This window comes from Notamacropus eugenii, chromosome 1, assembly GCF_028372415.1.
Source record: "Notamacropus eugenii isolate mMacEug1 chromosome 1, mMacEug1.pri_v2, whole genome shotgun sequence".
Taxonomy (NCBI): Eukaryota; Metazoa; Chordata; class Mammalia; order Diprotodontia; family Macropodidae; genus Notamacropus; species Notamacropus eugenii.
In genome coordinates, this window is record NC_092872.1 from 41,482,810 (window position 1) to 41,504,650 (window position 21,841).

Genomic DNA, 21,841 nt, shown 5'->3' on the forward strand with positions numbered 1-21,841 from the left:
GGAAAGCTTGCAAAGAAAGAAGAGGAACCAGGCTAGTGTCTTAGGGGACATTTATAGTTCAGGGGTGGAAGATGGATGATGATTCAGCAAAAGATACTAAGAAGGAAATAAAACAAGTAGAGATGACTCTCTTGATTAAGAAAGGTACAATCAATATAAAATGATAACTTCAGGGAATAGGTAAGGTCAACTAAACATTTTTTTAAATCCATTTTTATTGGTCAATAAGGGAGTAACTAGTAGATGAAGAAATGAAAAATTTGGAATAGAGAGAATGATTGAAGTTTCACTTTTATAGATGAAATAGTATGGAGCATAGTCTCTAGTTGGTCATTCAACTTGCATTTATTAAATAAGTACTATGTACTAGGCACTGTTAAGTACTTGAGACAAAGACTGAAAAGAAAGGACAAAAACAGGCCTTTCTCTCAAGGAGCTCCCAGTCTGATGGAGATGTCATGCAAACAACTATGTGCAAATAAGAGGGGGAAGGAGTCAAAGACACAAACAGAGGGATTAACTTTGGACCTCTTTTTTTTCTGAGACTAGAAAAAAGGAAAAGATAATATCAGGTTATTTCTTTTTTTAACATTAAATTATTTTATTTGTTTTCTGTGTTCTACAATCACTTCCATCTATCTTAGATTTTTCCCCTCGTTCCCCACTCCCTCCCTGAGACAGCATACAATTTCATATAGGTTATACACATACATTCCTATTAAATACATTTTCACCTTAGTCATGTTTCATAGAAGAATTAAAATGAATGGGAGAAATCATAAAACAAACCAAAACATAATACAAAAGAAAATGGTCTGCTTCATTCTGCGATCACATTCCGTAGTTCTTTCTCTGGATGTGAAAGGCATTTTGCCTCAAGAGTCCGTAGGGAGTTTTTTAAGTCCTTGCATTGCAATGAAGTACTAAGTCTACAAGAAAAATTCCTCACACATTGTGGTTTTTACCGTGTACAAAATTCTCCTGATTCTGCTCCTTTCGTTCAACATCAGTTCATATAAGTCCTTCCAGGCCTCTCTGAAGTCTTCCTGTTTATCATTTCTTATAGCACAATAGTATTCCATTACATTCATATACCACAATTTATTGAGCCATTCCCCAATTAATGGGTATCCCCTTGATTTCCATTTCAAAGAGAGCTACTATAAATATTTCTGTATATGCGGGACTCTTTCCCATTTTTATGATCCCTTGGGGATACAGTCCTAAAAGCAATATTGCTGGGTCAAAGAGTATGCACATTTTTGTAGCCCTTTGGGCATGGTTCCAAATTGCTCTTCAGAGTGGTTGGATCAGCTCACAGCTCCACCAACAATGAATTAGTGTTCCAACTCTCTCACATCTTCTCCAACATTTATCATCTTCCTGTTTTGTCATGTTAGCCAATCTGATAGGTGTGATGTGCTACCTAGAGTTGTTTTGATTTGCATCTCTCTAATCAAAAGTGCTTTAGAGGATTTTTTCATATGACTATAGATAGCTTTAATTTCTTCCTCTGAAAACTGTCTGTTCATATCCTTTGACCATTTATCAGTTGGAATATGATTTATATTCTTATACATTTGACTCAGTTCTCTATATATTTTAGAAATGAGGCCTTTATCACAGACACTAGTTGCAAAATTCTTTCCCAGTTTTCTGCTTTCCTCTTAATCCTGGTTGCATTGGGTATGTTTGTACAAAACCTTTTCAGTTTAATGTAATCAAAATTATCCATTTTGCACTTCATAATGTTTTCATTCTCTTGCTTAGTCAAGAATTTCCCCATTCTCCATAAATCTGATAAATACACTATTCCTTGCTCCACTAATTTTTATATAGTATTAAACTTTATACCTAAATCATGTACCCATTTGGACTTTACTCTTGTGTACAGTATCAGGCATTGGTCTATGCCCAACTTCTGCCACACTGTTATCCAGTTTTCCCAGCATTTTTTGTCAGACAGTGAGTTCTTATATCAGAAGCTGGTTTTCTTGGGTTTATCAAACAGTAGGTTGCTATATTCATTGACTCCTGTGTCTTGAGTACCTAACCTATTCCACTGGTCTGTCCCTCTGTTTCTTAGCCAGTATCAAGTGGTTTTGATAATTTCCGCTTCATAATGCAATTTGAGATCCAGTAGGGCTAGGTCACCTTCCCTAGCATTTCTTTTCATTAGTTCCCTTGATATTCTGGATATCAAGTTATTTCTTAGCAAAATGTAAGACAGGTTCCTTTGGTGAGAGTGCTTTGGTGACTTGAAGTGAGAAGAGAAAGTTTTGACCAGAAGGATTATTGCACTTATAGTCAAAGGACCTGGACTGAATCTTCCTCTGTTACTTATCTTCATGTGACGAGCTTGAATAATCATTCAGTCAACAAGTATTCATTAAATACCTACCAAGTCCAGGTCATGTGTTAAGTGGTGAGGATGATGAATGAGAGACTCCCTACTCATGATGAGCTTATATTCTAATGAGGGAGAGTGACTTCTCTCTGCACTACAGCTTTCTCATTGATAACATGAAGAGATTGGACTTTCTGATCTCTAATGTTATTTCCAGCTCGTAAACCCTTTGAGCCTATAGTGTTCTGTTATATAAACTCAACCTCAATAATTTTAACTTTCTACTCCATCATTCCTAATAAGAAATAACAAACTTTTAACTTCATCCAGAACATTAAGAATACTTGGCAGCTTGCATCCTCACATTTTATATAACATTTTGAACTTTTTGGTCATGCTTTATTTTATTTTTCCCTACTCTATTCTTTTATAAAATAAAATTTTTATTGATATGTTTTGTTTTTGTACAATCTACATTATCATCCTCTTCTCCTTTCTTGAGAGTGATCCCTTATAACACATGATTCTTTAAAAAAGAGGAGGAGGGGGAACAGTTCAGCAAAACTAAGCAGCACATCATAAAGGCCTGACATTGTATGCAGTGTTTCACATCCATCTTCCATCACTTGTGTAAAAAAAAAGTGGGGAAAGAAACTTCTCACTTCTCTTCTTTGGGGCCAAGATGGCTCATCATAATTTTGCAGCATTCAATTTCAGTTGCTTTGTTGTTATTCTTTCTATTTACAGTGTTGTGGTCATTGTCTATATTTTTCTCCTGGTTCTGCTTACTTCACTTTGCATCAGTCCATCTGTTTCCATGTTATTCTATATTCAATCACATTCACCATTTTTTGCAGAACAGTAATATTCCATTACATTCCTGAATCATAAGCTCTTTAGCTGTTTCTCGATCAATGAGCACCTATTTTTTTGCCAGTTCTTTGTATCTATAAAAGTTACTATTAATATTTTGGAATACATGAGAATTTTTTTTTGCTATTGACTTCTTTGAGATATACATTTAGCAATGACATCTCCTGAATATTAAATTTCTAATTGTAAACTTTCAGATTTTAAGTATGCCTTACCATAGTTTGTCCTTGGGGTTTGTCCCCAAGGTAAAATTGTGATTGAGAAGGTACTTATCTACCTACTTCCCAATTATTAGCTTTTATCATTTATCAAGAAAATGTTCTTTTTTTGGTACTCACTGTTTCTACCCTGACCAATTATATGCTTATTAAAAGTTCCTGTAGAGTTTATCTACCATGGTGACAACAGGGACTTTACAAAACATTAATATGGCATCTTCAGGATCTGAACACAGGACCCATTTCACCAAAACTAAGCTTAGGACTTATTCAAAGAAAGTTCTGTATCTAAAATAAAATGTCTTGAATTTATTTCTCTTGGTTAACCCATTTGATGTGAGTACCATGTTAGTGAGCCCAAAGGTAGACAGGTTTAGTCCTGATGTGACCCAGTTAGTTTCAGTCTACTTTATTACATGATATTAAATCCTTAACTAGCCATTTCTCAAATGTCTGCATGGGTCAGGGAGGCAGTAAGGTGATAGAAGCAAGATGGTGCTAGCATGAGAGAATCTAGGTCTGAATCTTGTCTCTTCCAACTGCAAACTATTAATGTGACTACTTTTCTGGGCCTCAGTTTACTGATCTGTAAAATAAGATTAGAAGAGATGACCTTTCCCCACTCTTAGTCTATGATTTGGTGATGCTAAGTGTGAAAAGGACTCCAGGTTTCACATCCATCACTATTACTAGAAAGCCAATCCAAAGTGCCTTCCTAACTGACATAGATTAGTAATATCATCTTCCTACATAGGCTATCACACTGCTGTCAATTATACTTAATGACAAATATCTATCATAATAATAGCTTGAATACAAAAACTAGCCAAGAGAATCTTCCTCTTTGGCATTTAAGTAGATTATAAAATAAAAGAAGTGGAGTTTTGTAGCATTTTTCTTTCAGAATTATTTTTTAGCTTAACCCAAGGTTAACTTTCTGAATTTTATAATACTGACATTTATGATCATTTTATTTTTTTCCTCGTAACTCTCACTTTGCCATCTATATTTCTGATTTTTGTTTCATTTAATTTATCTTAGGAAAATGAATTCTAAATTTTTCTAATCCATAGGACTGGAATAGTGCCAAGCTAATGGTTATTCCCTAACTCGGAACTAAATCAGATTTCCTCCTCTGTGTGATATTAAATGTCTTTTGATGATGATGTTTCAGAAGATCTGGGACTGTGTCTAATCTCTGCTATGAGCCCTTGAGCAAAGTGTTGTGCAACCTGTGGGTGCTCAATTAATACTAGTTCAGTAATGCTCATGTCAGCAGGAGTCCCCATGACATATATCAGCAGTGCATGGAATCTCATTCAAGAGGCGATGACAGCCCTCACAGAGATGTGTCATCACTTAGGAAAATGTGTAATTGTTATAAATTGATGCTATGACAGTGTTGACCTTGTTCTGGCTGTTAATATGAACAATTACTGCCATCATAACAGTTTTAAAAATTTGAGTCAGTGAGTACATATCAACTGAATGAGTATACAACACAGCTGAGAATGCACTACCACTCAACATGTTTACAGAAGGTAATTCTTTGCTAAAACAGTAGGAAACTGGATTTTGTTTTTGCGCAACTTTTTAATGAAAATATTATAGTAGCAGGCTATACATAAGATACTCCATCTCTCTTCTCTGCCTCTTTATACTAACTTATACATCATGTAATCCCTCTTCATCTCTAACTCTTTGAATTTCTGGTTTCCTGTAAGACACTAAGTGCCATCTTCCACATGAAACCTTTCCTAATCTCTTTGTTGTCCAGTGCCTTATGCATCCCTAAATTATGGTGTGTGTGTGTGTGTGTGTGTGTGTGTGTGTGTGTGTGTGTGTGTGTGTGTGTGTGTGTGTGTATGTACCTATATATGAGTGTGGTTGTCTCCCCCAATAGAATGTAAATTCCTTGAAGGCAGGAATGATTTGGTTTTTGTTCTCCACCCAGCACAATGCCTGGAACAGAAGATGTTTAGGAAATGCTTTTTGATTAAATTTGTTGATTTGTTGTGGTATGATTTGACTTGTACAAGGATTTCCCAGAATTTAGTATACCATTGCTATATCATCTAACAAGGCTTATAGAGGGCAGATTTCTAGATTACTTCTAACTTTTAGACTTGAATTAATTTATACAAAGTTTGTTAACAAATACAAAAACTTAGTTTGGAAAGTAATTTGTGAAAAACTAGGCTTGAAATACATTCTAGAACCATCTCTATATAATTTTTTTTACCTTAACATTGTGAACTGCTGTGGCAGATTTATTTCTTTTCCATCCTTCTTCCAAATGACTATGAAGAAGCATGAGAAAAAAATTATTCAACTTCCTTGAATGTGGGGAAATAATGAAGTATCACTGATTTCAGTTGAATTGACTTTGTGTCAATTCTTAAAAACTGTGGTTGGAAAGAAACTTATTTATGGTGACTTTCTATTGCTATTGATATTTCAGTTACTATAGGATCCACTATTTTAAATCTACCACCCTGTTTACTTCAGTGATTGACTATGAAAAGTCTATAGTTTGCTACATATATGTGAAGTCTCTATACAGAAATGTTTCTTTGCAAATAGGCATGTAAAAGGATTGCTCCAATTTGGGGAGAGTCCTTCTGGCTATTTCTTTGCAAATGGTGATAAAAATATTGGTGAAAGATTGTAAAATGTTACAATTTTAAAGCTAGAAAGAATGTTATAGTTTATCTTGTCCAATCTCCCTTCCTTTTATAGGCAAGGAAATGGAGGCCCAAAGACATCAAATTTGTTAGTAGTCAATGTCATTGTCAAATATCAATTGACATTAATAACAATGTCAATGACAGTGTCAAACAGCTAATTATCAATAGGAGAGAGAATTCAGTTTTTCTTTTTACAGTACCTGGAAGTTAGTAGGCACTTAATAAATGCTTGTTGACTACCTGCGTTAGTGTTCTTTTCACTTGCTGTTAGATCCTGATCAAATTTAGAATTTCAAATCCAAGTTGTTTGTTTTAGCCAGTAGGCCAATTACAAGGAAATGGATTTCACTAATTTTGTAGGTTTTTCTCAGATTCTTATTATAATGTCAGTGATTTCAACTGAGTTTTCTGCATTATGATTAATGCCTTGAATTTTACTTCTTAAACAATAGAAATGCTATTATCAAAACAAATATACTCCCAAGATTATGCTGCATATTATGCTTAAGTTAATTGCATTTATGTAGATTATTCTTTTCAAAACTGTAGAATATTTACAAAAACTCATACAGTTGAGATTTTTGAATACAAAATATTTTAGTTAAATAGATTTAACAAAAACCATTATTTGTCTAAGTACATTTTTATTGTTATCATGTAGGAGAAATAAAAGATTCCATATTAAGGTCAATTTATTCTATGACACTGAAACATCCAGTTAGGTTCATGTGCAAAATGGCCCCATGTAACCTTAAATACGTGATTATTTTCTTTCTTTTTAACATACATCTTTTAATTTTTTAAATTTATTTATTTACTTTTTGTTTTCAACATTCATTTCCACAAGATTTTGAGTTCCAAATTTTCTCCCCATCTCTCCCCTCCTCCCTATGCCATGTGGCATGCATTCTGCTTACCCCTTTCCCCAGCCTGTCCTCCCTTTTATCTCTCCCCCTTATCCCCTTCCCCTCTATCTTCTTGTAGGGCAAGATAGATTTCTATACTCCATTGCCTATATTTCTTGTTTCCCAGTTGCATGTAAAAACAATTTTCAACATTTGTTTTTAAAATTTTGAGTCCAAATTCTCTTCCTTCTTCCCTCCCCACCTACTCCCACTGATAAGGCAAGCAATTCAATATAGGTTATGTATGTGTAGTTATACAAAACACTTCCATAATAGTCATGTTGTGAAAGACATATCTCCCTCCATCCTATCTCACTCCCCACTTCTTCTCTTTTCAACTTTGACCCTGTCCCTTTTCAAAAGTGTTTGCTTCTGACTACCTCCTTCCCCAATCATCCATGCCTTCTATCATCCCCTCCTTATCCCTTTCCCCTTATGTGTCTCACTGTAGGGTAAGATACCCAATTGAGTGTATATTATTCCTTCCTTAAGCCAAATCCAATGAGAGAAAAGTTCATACATTCCCTCTCACCTCCTCCCTCTTCCCCTCCATTGTGAAACCTTTTACTTGCCTCTTTTATGTGAGATAATTTACTCCATTCTATCTCTCCCTTTCTCCTGCTCCTAATATAATCCTTTCTCACCCCTTAATTTTATTTTTTAGATATCATCCCTTTATATTCAACTCACCCTGTGACCTCTGTCTCTCTTCTGTCTGTCTTATCCATCTAATTTCCTCCAATTACCCTAACACTAAGCAAGGTTTCATGAGTTGTAAATATCGTCTTTCCATGTAGGAATGTAAACAGTTCAACTTTAGTAAGTTCCTTATGATTTCTCTTTCTCATTTACCTTCTCATACTTCTCTTCATTCTTGTTATCTGAAAGTCAAATTTTCTATTCAGCTTTGGTCTTTTCAGCAAGAATGCTTGAAAGTCCTCTATTTCATTGAAATTCCATTTTTCCCCTGAAGTGTTATACTCAGTTTTGCTGAGTGACTGATTCTTGGTTTTAATTCTCGCTCCTCTGCCCTCCAGAATATCATATACCAACCCCTTCGATCCTTTAGTGTAGAAACTGCTAGATCTTTTGTTATCCTGATCAAGTATTTCCATAATACATGAATTGTTTTTCTGGCTGCTTGCAATATTTTCTCCTTGACCTGGGAACTCTGGAATTTGACTACAGTATTCCTAGGAATTTTCCTTTTGGTGTCTCTTTCAGGAAGTGATTGGTAGATTCTTTCAATTTCTATTTTGCCCTCTAGTTCTAGAATATCAGGACAGTTTTCCTTGATAATTTGTTAAAAGATGATGTCTAAACTCTTTTTTTTTGATCATGGCTTTCAGATAGTCCAATAATTTTTCAGTTATCTCTCCTGGATCTATTTTCCAGGTCAGTGGTTTTTCCAGTGAGATATTTCACATAGTCTTGTATTTTTTCATTGTTTTGGTTCCATTTTGTAATTTCCCGATTTCTCATTTGCTCCATTCTATTTTTGAAGGAATTATTTTCTTCAGTGAACTTTTGAACCTCTTTTTCCATTTGGCCAATCCTGCCTTTTAAGGCATTCTTCTCCTCATTGGCTTTTTGGACTTCTTTGCCATTTGGGTTAGTCTGTTTTTAAGGTGTTATTTTCTTTAGTATTTTTGGGGTCTCCTTTAGCAAGCTGTTGACTTGTTTTTCATAATTTTCTTGCATCACTCTCATTTCTCTTCCTAATTTTTCCCCTACTTCTCTTACTTGATTTTCAAAATCCTTTTTGAGCTCTTCCATGTCCTAAAACTTTGTTGTCTTCTGGTTGTATGTTTTCTTGTTCTTTGTCACCAAAATAAGATTCTATAGTCTGACTTTTTTTCCTCCATTTGCTCATCTTCTCAGTCAAATACTTGACTTTCTAACTGTTTGTCAAGGTATGACTCTGCTTCCAGCAGGGTGAGGGTTGAGGTTGGTATACTGTCCTAGGCTTCAGGGTTTTTGTATCAGCTGATCAATCACCCGCCATCTATGGGCCCAGAGTTTTGCAAACTGCTGCTGCTGCTGCTTTCCTCCTCTGTCCCAGGGCTGGGAGCTGGACCAGCCAGACCATACCCCTGCCCTACTCAGGTCTGATAGAGTTTTCCCACTGACTTTCTATGTTGTCTTTGGCATTTGTGGGTTGAGAAGTCTGGAAACTGCTAGAGCTGCCAATGATTCAGTCCCCTGAGGCCTGCTCCAACCCTATCTGAGCTGGTGAGGCCCTAAGCTGGACTGTGCTCCACTATCAGCCCTATGGTACAGATGCTTCCTGTCCACCTTCCAGGCTCTTTTGAGCTAGAGATTTGTTTCACTCTGTTATTTTGTGGGTTCTGCAGCTCTAGAATCTGTTTAGAATTTTTTACATATATTTGCAGGGGTTTGGGGGGAGAGCTCAAGTAGGTCCCTGCTTTTACTCTGCCATCTTGGCTCCACTCCCACATGTGATTATTTTTTTCCACCAGTGATTCACAAGAGCCCTGATTTCAGTGATATGAATGTTCCCTACACCAGTATAGATAGCAGACCATTTATATCTCTTCATCATGTGCAATTTTTGGTCAAGTTCTTATACAGATCCTCTAAAGAGGATCTATCCAATGTGCTGAAGCACTGTTTCTAAGGGTTACATGGTTTCCTAGGGAGTAGGGTAGCAGTTGAGGAGCTATCATCCCTCACTTTTGTACTTCATGACTAGGTCACTGCTTTTTTTTATTACACATTTCCTTGATATTATTCATTATTTCCATTTGTTCATGGAGTTAAATTAGAGATATCTAAGCCTTCCTGAATGTGTCACGAGCCTCTTATTGCCTCTTGAATATTCTGAAATTTTAGTTTTCAGGATGTGTGATATTTCATGTGTGATTCCATGTGTGATAACTCATGGCTTACTTTTCCATCTAATTATATAAACAATAGACTTTTAACAATTTATTTCATCCATGTATTTTTCCTCTCCCCTTCTCATGGATCTCTTTTAAAAGATCTTGGATTGCTTTGAGGATGCCTGTGTTGTTCTGAGGCTTGATTAAGTTAATACAATAACTTTCCCTGACAGAAGCTTTAGGAAGACATTTGAATTCCATGAAGGACATCAAAACATACTTTTGAGGAACACGTGTCTCCTTGTGTGTTTGACATTAATAATTAGATAGCCATTGAATGGTTAATTCTGGAACTCCATTTGTTGAGGGATCTCAGATTATCTTAAAAAATACTTGAAGACTCCTCATTGGAATTTAAGGTTGTCTTTTGCCTGATCAAGCAAAAACAACTTTAATATCCCACAAACATATATGATGGGATACTTTATTCTCCATATCTTACATTTCAGTCATTTATGTACCTATAAAAGTATGGTCTACTGTAGAGGATTGTGTAACCCTAACTCAGATTTTCATAAAAGATAATTTGATATATCACCAGCTCCATTATGGCTCAGACCAGAAATCAAGCCCTCCAATTTAGGTTTTAATCCTTCATTCCTAAGACTTCTGCACTTGGGCTCTACTCTTCTGATTGGTAGGTTCCTCATTGGGCCTACAGCCACAGCCATGCTTCATTTTACTCCTTTCTCCCTAGCTATTCTTGTTACCACCTAAGGGTCAGCACCTACTTTCCTGTCCTGACATGATTATCAAATTAACACTGCTGTTGTTCCTGAAAAGGGATGTCAGTCTACTTCCCTGTTAACAAAATTATTCTCACTGGGCCCACTACAAATTTATATTATTTAATCTCAACTGGACCCTTAATATAGATGAGCATACTATTTCTCTCTGATTGATTCATTATCCCAGTTCTTCAGAGGTGCTCCAAACCTCTTCTTTCCTCAAACTTCTCATAGTACCCCTTCCCTCTATCCTCTTATCCCCTTTTCTCTTTTCCTCCTATGCCCATAGTAAGTACTAAATAAGTGCTTTTTTATTCATTCATTCATTCTCACTTCACTCAGATATCTCCCTCCAGTATCTTCTTCACTCTGGTCTCAGAAGAAGTGGTGGCCCTTCTACTTTCCAAGGCAAACATCCCTGCTATTAGTCTTATCCCTTCTCTCTACTCTTACTGCAACAACCCTAGTTCAACCCCTTATCACCTCTCAAATAGTCTACTACAATAGGTTTCTAACTGGTCCTTTTATCATAAGAGAGACCTAACTGGTCTTTTCTCCCCACTCTTATTTTATCTGCCACTGATTTTTATAGAACTTTATATCTGACCATATCAATCTCATTCTCAGTGAATTTCAGGGGAATCAAATATAAAGTCCTCTGTTTGACATTTAGGGTTCAAGATAACCTGACCTCTTTCTACCTTTTCAGCCTTCTTATATCTTACTCCTTTTCTCACAATGATCTGACTACACTGGCTTCCCTGCAGTTCCTTGAACACCGTACTCCATATTCTGTCTCCATGTGTTTGCCCAATTCATCCTCCATATCTAGAATGTTCTGCCTCCTCACCTCTGCACCTTCGTTTAACAGGCCACTTTAAAGATTCAGCTCAAATGTCAAGTTCTTCAGGAAGCCTCTCCCTATGCCCACAATAGCTAATGTTTTCCCCCTTTCAGATTACCTTAGTCTACTCTGAATATATATATTGTACCCACCTAGTTACTTATGTTATTCCTCCCCCCCCTCCATTATAATACATGCTTTTCAAGGGCAAATACTGGGTTTGTTTATCTTTTTATCCCTAGTGCTTTATGCAATGTCTGATACATAGTTAGAGTTTAATGAATGTTTTATTGACTAATTAACTGCTTAGTTGGTTGTTGGCCTTCATTATTGGAGAGGAACAAAATGATATCACTGTGTTGGTGTCAAGGCACACAGTGTGTCCATCTGTAGCTGATCAGAACAATATGAGCTCAGAAGGCTCTGTCACAGGTCTGGCACAAATAGTCCACATGAACATTTGGAGTAGAGATGTCTCTAAATTTGCACATCTCACATTTCTTTTGACCTACTGAAATACTGTTTTGCTCACAGAATACAACATTTTCATTGAAGAGGGCATGCCATGCTGGGTGGTTCTGAGCCAGTGTCTCCCAAGTCTCACAATCAAATTTAAAGTTTTTCAGAGAGACTTTGAGAGGTTAACTAACTATGGTCTCTCTCACTCACTATCCCTGGTGACTACTCCCCTATGATTGTTATCTTTCCGATTAGAATATCATCTCCTTGAGGTCAAGGACTGTCTTTGCTTTTGTATTTGTATCCAGTTTGGGGCAAAGTGCTTTTCACATAGTAAGCGCTTGATGATTTTTCATTCAAAAAATTTTGAATGATGAGAAAATAGGCATATTGGTCAGTTGTTGATATTTTCTAGATTGGCTTATTTGTGAAGTAATATCATTTATATTTTTCCATTCTGGGCGTGTCTTTCTTTTCTTTGGTATCTTTGATCTTGACTGTAGTCAATGGTTTGATCATATACATAAACCGTTTATGAAAACAAATTCCTGCCAGTAGTCAATCATTTCTTGCTTCAAATATACTCAATTTTTTGTGATATTGTTCAGTACTTGCATTGTCCTGTACGTGCTGATTCTCGTCTTAAGGAAAGAATTTGTGCTGTAGTCATGAACCTCTGCCATATTCTCCAGTGTAATTTTATAGCCTCCCTTTGTGTACGCCTTTGTGTCAAAGTCATCACTATCAAAATATATATTGATTTGGTTTAGAATGTGCAAAACTTTATAGTTCTTCATAGAATTTTTCTAATTCTTTTTCTCTGTAACAGATGTTTATATATTTATGCCAGTTATCTTCATAGTGGCCTTTTTGCTTATAAATGATCACTGCAAGATGAGATGACTAAATATCCAATAATTTTTCTTACTACCTTTTGGATACACAATAAAGCCAATTCATTTGTTTGTTTCTACCAGTGAGCCATCCTTCCATTTAGCTACAAGTTCCTTTTGTCATTTGGTTTTTATTGATTGCAAGAATATCAATATTGTTGTATTTAAGTTCTTTCAACAATATGTAAATTTGTTAATTTAGATAATGGTTTCACATTTAGAATACCAACAGTTTTATTTACAGAGAGTCTAAATCTATGTACTTCTCAGCATCCTCAACACCCTTTTCCACCATTCTACTCCTCTGACTATACAAGTAGAAAAAAGATGTACAGGACGAGGGTGATTTTTTTTCATGAGTTTCCATAGTCAAATGTTTTTTATCAGCCAATGATCATATTCCCAGATGTGAACCTCTCCATAGTTACTGGATTTATTCATCAGATAGCCGGCTCTGTCATCAAGACTCTACTCAAAATTTTTACAGACAGGTAGATCCTGATAGAGGTTATAGGCTTTTAGATTAGCCACTGAGGATCTAGTATAACTTCCATGCTTCAGCATAGTACTAAATTTGGATTTCTGGGAGATGAAAACAAAAATAATCCCTTGATATTTCTTCCGATATTGGCCAAGTTATTTTATCTTTATATTTGGAACTGGAAACCTAAATTGAACTACCAGCTCCATTTCCACCTTGCCACATTTTCTCATCTGTAAAATAGGGATAAATATTGCCTGCCTGTCACCTACCAAGGTTATTTGAGCTTAACATTGTACAGTAAATTAGAAAGTACTTTAAAAAATTAAAAGTTCCATTTAACCCTATAATTTAGTTGAGGTATAAGACTGGAATAGAAAATTAGGAATGTTTTGGTGGTATAACTTAAGCTAAAAAAAATAGACTTTCAAAATATAGCCTCAGTTTTCCACTAACTTTTTTATTGTCATACCTTTCTGCATTCTGTATATATTTGGGAACTCCTTAAAAAAATTGTCCACTATAATTTATAACTGATACATCATGGTATGAAAGTATATTTGACACATCAAGTTTTTGAGGATTAGGATGGTATAACCTAAGCTTTAAGAGGGTCTACTTGTGAGCTTGGCAGAGGACTATGTATCTGTTGTCCAAAATCCAGCCTAGTTAAGTTTGGAAATACTTGTCTCTAGTTGTGTTTTTTGACTGCAGTGGTTTACCCAACTCCTCCAAGGATATTTATGCTACTTTAATGTCTTGTTGTTGTTATTCAGTTGTATCCAACTCTTTGTGAGCCCTTATGGTGTTTTTTCTTGGCAAAGATGTTGGAGTGGTTTGCCATTTCTTTCTCCAGATCATTTTATAGGTGAGGAAACTGAGGAAAATACTCAGAGTCACAGTTAGTAAGTATCTGAGGCTGGATTTGAACTCAGGTCTTCCTGACTCCAGTCCCAGTACTCTATCCACTGCAGCCTTTAATGTAGCCTTTTGCAACTTCCAAAGCACTTTTCTTACCATAACACTATGAAGAAGGAAGTGTGGATATTATTATTCCCATTTTATGGGTGAATCTCCTGAGAGAATGGAATAACTTCCATTGACGTTAGTCACAGAGCTAATAAAGTATTCCCTCCACAACCTTGAGTGTAACTATTCCAAATCCAAGTGTCAGAGGGGAACCTCATGTTATGCTGCCTCAAGGACACAAAAAAACCTTACAATATGATCCCTTCTCTTATTTTACAAGCGTGGAAGAGAATAGAAAATGGGTACATTACAAAGGACTAAATTGTGCGATACGCACAAAAGCAGTTGGATTTCAGAGAAGAGATAAGTTGATACTATTTAGATTCTTCTAGAATAGTTTTCCTTAAGATTAGTACTTAAACTGAACCTGGAAGTGTAGTTGGCTAGGGAAGAACGTGTTGAGACAATGCGTATGGGACGGGAGGGACTGGGGGCCATTTCAAGCCAGGGGAACAACGTAACCATGTAATTAAGTACCACAAGAACTGGTTCCAAAAGGAGAGCAGCTGAGGCAAGTGGTGAGGAAGAGCTGATTTGGAAACTACTGTAACTTCAATTCCCTGTACCTAAGTTAAAATTCCAAGGAAGTCAGTTTCTAATCCTGTTTAAAGCCAGTAATCCTTTCTGATTATGCAAATGGATTTTATTTGTCATTGACATGACCAAATAATTTATATAATTTCTGCGTACAAGTTGGCAGGATAGGCTTTGCAACAATCACATCAGTTGTAAAATGACCACAGGATAGAAAAAATATTTTGATCAACATAAATTGGTGGCTGTGGAATGGAAGTAACATTATCCTAATACCTAAATAATTTCCTAAAACAAGAGGATCCATTAAAGTAGTTACTTGACATGGCATTTCCCACTGAGGGAATGTTTTCTGCATAGCTATTTCCTGTCTATCATAGTCCCAGCTGAAGTAGCTGGGCTGCTATTTAACCTTGCCTACTCAACCCAAAGTATGAGTAATTGCATATGTCTTTGAGTGGAAAGTAATATTTATCTCCATCCAAGGGATGTAGAATAAGTACACCATCTCTGACTCTAAACTCCTTAAATATTTGTGTTGATGCTGTCTCATAATCTTGGAGTCAGAAGGCCTGGGTTCCACACTTTGCTTTGTTGCTTCACTGAATGGTATGACTTAAGACAGCTTGCTTAATTTCTAGCTCAATCTTTTCTTCCTTTATATGGTATCTAGTTTCACTACTTGAAAGGGTTATTACAGAGATTTAACGTGGCAGTAGATGTCTATTAATTGATTACCTCTGCCTCCAAAATAGTCTCCCTGCCGTCACTTTCTCTCACTTCCAATGTACCCCATATGTCATCGCCACACCCATCTACCTAAAACATTGCTTTCTTCATGATAATTCTCTGCCTCATAATCTACAATAGATCGCCACTGAGATTCACACAAAATCTAGTTTCTAAATCAGCAAAATGAAAGACCTAGATTAGACTATATTTCCCTAACAGACCATAAAGTCCATGAATAAAGGGATCTTACTTTATTTGACCTCTGTATCATCACTAGCACTTAATATGGCGCTCTTGACATAGTACATAGTAGGTGCTTAATAAATATTCATTGTATTGAATCAGATATGTACTTTATAAAGTTATAAGGTAGCAGTAACACTTTGTCAAGGTACCTCTGAAATATATATTTCTCACATAAGGTGTATTATCATTATTCATTCTGATGTATTTTCTCACTCTACCAGATGGCTAGTTCTGTAGAGACAGAGACCATGTCTTCCCTAAATTTCCAGTTTCCCCCAGCATCTAGTGGAGTCATCTAGCCATAGAAGTGGCTACTGAACATTCGTTATATAGTTGTCATTGAAGCCAATGACTATATCCAAATTTGTTGAAATGTCATGTCTACCAGAGTAGATTTAAGTCCATGCTTACATTTCTGCCTTTTGTTGTAAGGACTTCTGGACACATGTATGTTTTAAGTCTCTCTCCACATGCCATTAAATGTTAATCTGGGTGGCATAGAGTGAAAGCAAAACTCTTTGTATAATTATATGTATATATACAGTTTTCTTTAACTCAAATAGTTTTACACCCTATTTTTATGCCACCCATGTACACCATAGCTGACAAGAATAGTACATTTTTCTCCTCACCAATGTGTTAAATGTGAGCTTTAATGGGTTTTTTTCTTTCTATTTTCTTTTTTTTAAGAACTAAGGAATTAAATGAAAAGCAATAGTAGGAATGCCAAGTTACCTCTGAGAATTTATACCTGTTAAAGGCAAGAAATTTAAAGTTATGATTCCCACTCCAAATACACACATATGTAAAGGCATGAGAGTAATCACCATATTCAGTAATAAAAGTACTACATGTGAGTAAAGAGAGCCAAGTTATGGTTATTGAGGAAACCATATCTATGAATGCCTGACTTTTTGTGAGTAGAAATACATTTCAATCAGTGACTATTACATTGAGAAACGGTTTAGTTACTTTTTTCTTCCCCTACATTTAATATACATACATTTTTATAGAAGACATAACAGAAGTACATATATATGTATCTCTATCTACAGTGGGTAAAAAAATGATAGTTCAATAAATGCTTTCGCTTCTCTGTTTGAGAAATAAGTATCAAATAATGGGAGTGATTTTTAATCCAAAATCTCAAAACAAACATCATCCTTATCAAAGAAGTGTTTATATCCTCATCAATATCAAACATGCTCCTTAACCTGAACAGGCTCTCAATAAACACTTGTTGATTTGATTATTTTTCTCAAGCTGTATTGCTCTAGTTGCAGTTAAGGAAGAAGATTGTAGAAACAGTTTTACCTTTTTCATTTAAATAAGGGTATATTGCTACATCAATAATCTTAACTAGTATTTATGGTTTTTCTTTATGTGAATAGTTTATGCAGTTTAGGTAATGATGATGATAAAAGAGATTCACTGGAAGATTCCTTGTTTTCCTATTTGGTGTATTTCACAAAACAAATTTGCCTTTTACTGGTCATTATCCACTATCTGCCTTGGAGCATTCAGTTGCTCCACAGCATTTGAGGAAGGAGTCCATGGAAATAACCTGCAGCCAGATCTTTGAGACACATTGCTTCCACAGTACTTCCCATATATTACTTATTCATTTGCTTATTCATTCAACAACTGTTTACGGATGCCTACGAAGTAAAATGCATTGTTAGTAATTAGAGTAGCTACAAAGTTAATTAAACCACAGTCATATTTCCTAACTTGTTTAATATTTTGTCCCATTGTCCAAAGAATTACTTGAAAAGAATCAGGATTTTTTCCTCTATCTAAATATGAAAACAAGAATAACTGTTACACACTTAATCTGAAAGAATCACTCCCATCTAGTATTTGACAGGTCTTTAGGGAAGGAGCTGTGTGTTAAATGGGACCTTCACGGGAGATATTTTGCACAATCATTCTAGAAAAGTAATCTTAAAGAAGTCTTAAAAGATCATAGTACAGACAAATCCTGGATACTATGTCTCCCAATGCATTCTAAGTCAGTATTAGTTTGGAGTTTTTGTTGTTGTTGTTGTTTTTGTTTGTTTTATTTCTTTGGGAAGGAGAGTGCCATTGTATGACTGTATTGATTGACAAAGGTTTTCTGAGGATCAGCCTAGCTAAGTATAGAGAGTCTCATTACTTCCATAGCCTGGCCAGTATGATATGATTTATTTAGCCATTATAAACCATAAAGCAAAGAAAAATAAAAAGTAGCCCTAATCCCTGTGTGTCACTTCTCACATCCTACTACTTCTCAGTGATGGTGGCCCAATGGTAGATGACAATTCTACCCAATAGGTGACTGTCTATAAATGTTAACTTAGCCATTAGTACTCTTAAGTGTTAGCTCTTTGTTAACTTTGCTGCTGGTACTCTTAAATGTAATATTCGGTGACCAATGAGTAGAGAAACCTAATCATATTGATATCGACATTCTCACAATAAATAATACCAAATAACAAAGCTAAATGGAAAGATGGGTCACAGGTTTTCCTCAGAGAAGCATTTAAAGGAGTTAGTAGATTGGTTGTAAATAGAATTGGGATGCTCTGGATCATAGTAAGGCAGACCTGGTAACATTTTAAAATGAAATTTAATATATCTTAGCAGACAGAAAATCACTATTTACCATCATAGTATTTATTTTTAAATCAACTAGTTGTCTGTATAAAATCAAACTATTGACTTACAAGGGAAAAGTACAAAATTAATTCCAAATTAGAAAAATGCAGCATGAAATTAAAAAGACTCCAGTATAACCTATTTTAGCAATCTGTTGATGCCTAGAGAAGCAGAAAGTTACAAAGATGGGGTGCCATCAGATTATGGAGGGCCCTGTATGTTAGGCAAAATTTTACTAGATGGTAGTAGGGAACCACTGAATATTTTTGTGAAGAGGATTTTTAATACCAGATCTATGCATAAACAAGATTAGTCTGGCAGAAATATGGAAGGATGTATTGGAAAATGGAACAAGTAGAGGTGGGAAGACCAAATACAAGGCTTTTGCTATAGGCTAGGAAGGTGGCAAACCAGTCTGTCTTTATGTGGTTTCAGCAAAACTAGAGAGAACAGGATGGATACAAGGGACGCTACAGAAGTGGAATTGATAAGGCTAAGTTAGAGGGGAGAGAGAGGGATGAGTTGACTGTAACCTTAAGCCCTTTGAACATGGAAACTATGTGATTAGTAGTTCTCTTGACAGATAGTGATATTACAATGATGAGCAAATTTGGGTGGAAATATAAATGTCTGATTTTGAATCTATTGAATATGGAATATTTGTGGTCTTTCTAATTGAGAATACACTTGTAGAGTTTACGAGAAAGGCCAAGAGTGGACATGTATATATTTGGAAATCATCTTCATGGTAGTAATTGTTGAAACCATGAGAGTAAATGATATTACTAAAGATGAGTGTAGAGAGAGAAGAAAGAGGGCAGATGTGTGGAAAATACTCAGTTTACAGGTTGGGGAAAAGATAAGTGTATAAAGGAGTAGTTAAAAAAATCGAAGGATCCCAAGAAGAGTTCAACTCTAAATCCAAGAAAAAGAGTGTTTGAATCTGAAAGAAAGATAGAATCAGTAGTGTAACAGTGTAGCAAAGTCAAGGGATATCAAGACTAAGAGAAGGTCATTTGATTTAGTGAAGCTGGTAGATAGAGTAGAGCAGACAGGTCTAGGGAAGGGTGTTGTTATTTTAGGAACATATCTAAATATGTTAGTAAGCAGATAGTGGTATGAGAGATTAAAAATGCATGAGAGGGGAGGGAAGGGAAGAGAGAAAGGAATGGTTGGGTCTGGAAGAGAGGGGGGAGGGAATGGTATCAAGAGTGTAGCTAGAAGGATTCAGCTTGGGAAAGAAGAGGAATGCCTCTGTTATCAGAAGGAAGGAAGCAGCAATGATATGGAGAAGTTCTGAGGAACAGAAGATGGGAGGACATGAGAGATGGCCTCAGTCCTAAGTACAGCTAATTAAATTAAGTGAATAAAATATAATTATGAGTATAATGACAAAATCAGGGTCATTTTCACCCAAGGTCTATGCTAAAGCATGTTGGGATAAAACCAACTTATCTGCTGAATTCATTCTTTGTTCTCAAAGAGGAGCGATGACATCATGAGAATGACCTAGAGCAACCTAACATTTACATAAAATCTAATAATAGTTATCCAGGGGGAAGGTTACACCAAGCATACATGTTCTTTCCTGTGAGTAAAGGGCAGAACGGTAAAATTATTTCTCTTTAATCATGTTATTTCTTGAAAGTCTTTTCCCCTCAAATAAGCCATTGTAACCATCACAGGAGAAACTTAAAATGAGCAAAGCAGAATCTTTGAAATGGTACAGATTTTAGACAGATATTTAGCTGTTCCTTTCAGTAAGGTTCAAAAATAGTGAGTTAGTTTCCACTCAATATGCCAGAAACTGAGTCATTCTCTAAAACAACTGTTTTTAAAACATATAATCTGAAAATTTTTGGAGAAAATTTTGTATAAGCAATAACATGTAATAGGAATGTAGTCATCATGGGCAGGCAGATACAGGATTTCACAATCATGAGTAAATTCTTTCATTCAACAAGCATTCTTCAATCACCTGCTATGTGTAAAACACTCAGAAATGTAGATTTATGGCATAATTCCTTTCTACTTCTCTTACTCCCCCCCTTTCCCTTCAAGAAACTTAATATCTAGCTTACAAGATAAAATAAGTATACAAAAATCTGTAATGTATCCAAATGTAGTGTAAGTATAGACTGAAAATAAGTATATAAAAAAGGTATGAACAACATATAGAGTGAGAGTTCAAAACAAGGAAAGACCCTTTCTTGATAGAAATATCAAGGAAGGTGTCCTGTATTTGAGCTTAACCTAAAATAAAGGGGTGAAAACAAGAAAGTGCTTGATGTGGCCTGGGGTAAATGTTAAATGTTCAGGCAGAGGTTTGTAATGGTATATAACATGCATCCAAGTTAACTATATTTACAAGACCTGAGAGAGCCGTCTAAGCCATGCCTTTGACTCTGAATATGGCTATACCTAAAAATAAGAATCCCATTTTTAAAGCACTTCTTAGTAGAAGATTGTGCCATCTCCCTGTCACCCATTCCAGCGTTTAAAAGCCCTTTCTGTATATGTATCTGCTATTTGCAACATTCTTGGGAATGAAATTTCAAATTGCTCATTCCTTAAATAAAAGTCACTATAACTTTGATTTCCTGCAAATTGTCCTGGCTTACCCTAGGGGATGGAGAGGAGATATTCAGGAGTCAAACCTCCCTCCACTGGTGGAGTATCTACATGCTAAAGAGCAATAGTTAACTTCAAAACACACTTTTCTTATTTACTTTGTTTTTACCCATGGAGCTTATTAGCATAAGAATAATCTCTCTCATACATAGTTATTCCCCTCAATAGTCTAACCCTTATTATGCATAGAATTCTACAATTCTAGAACTGGAAATGGTTTTAGAAATACATAGGCCAACCCTTTCACATTACTGATGAGGAAACCGAGGCCCAGAGAGATGAAATAACTTGCCGAAAGTTCCAAATTGAATGAGTAGTCCACGTGGGACTTCACAACCTTTTGACACCTTGTCCAATGTCCTATCTATCAGCCATGCTTTGATTCTATTTATTTATGCATGCTTTTAAAGTACTTGCATGTTATCTTATTAAAACAATTAAATGATCACCTTTAAGTGGAGCCACTTTGATATTTGTAAGGCATACATTTTAAAGATCTTTGAAAAGTGAACGTTCTTTTGTTTAATGGAAGAGAAATGTGTTATCTGAATGACTTTATAAGTTTCCAGAGAAGGGGTGTTGATGAGAAGCGTGATATACACTACGCTGTAAGTGTTATGCTCTCACTTCCTTCTCATCACTGCAGAAGGTAGATGTGCTGAGTACCTTTTCCCCTCCACCACTTCCAGGTGAC

At 35.7% G+C, this 21,841-nt stretch overlaps 1 protein-coding gene across 7 annotated transcripts in view; it reads left to right on the forward strand.

Annotated features, from left to right (window-relative positions):
• Positions 1 to 21,841, forward strand: part of RFX3 (regulatory factor X3) — a 330,189-nt gene that overhangs the window by 190,102 nt on the left and 118,246 nt on the right. The gene's annotated exons all lie outside the window — the stretch shown is intronic.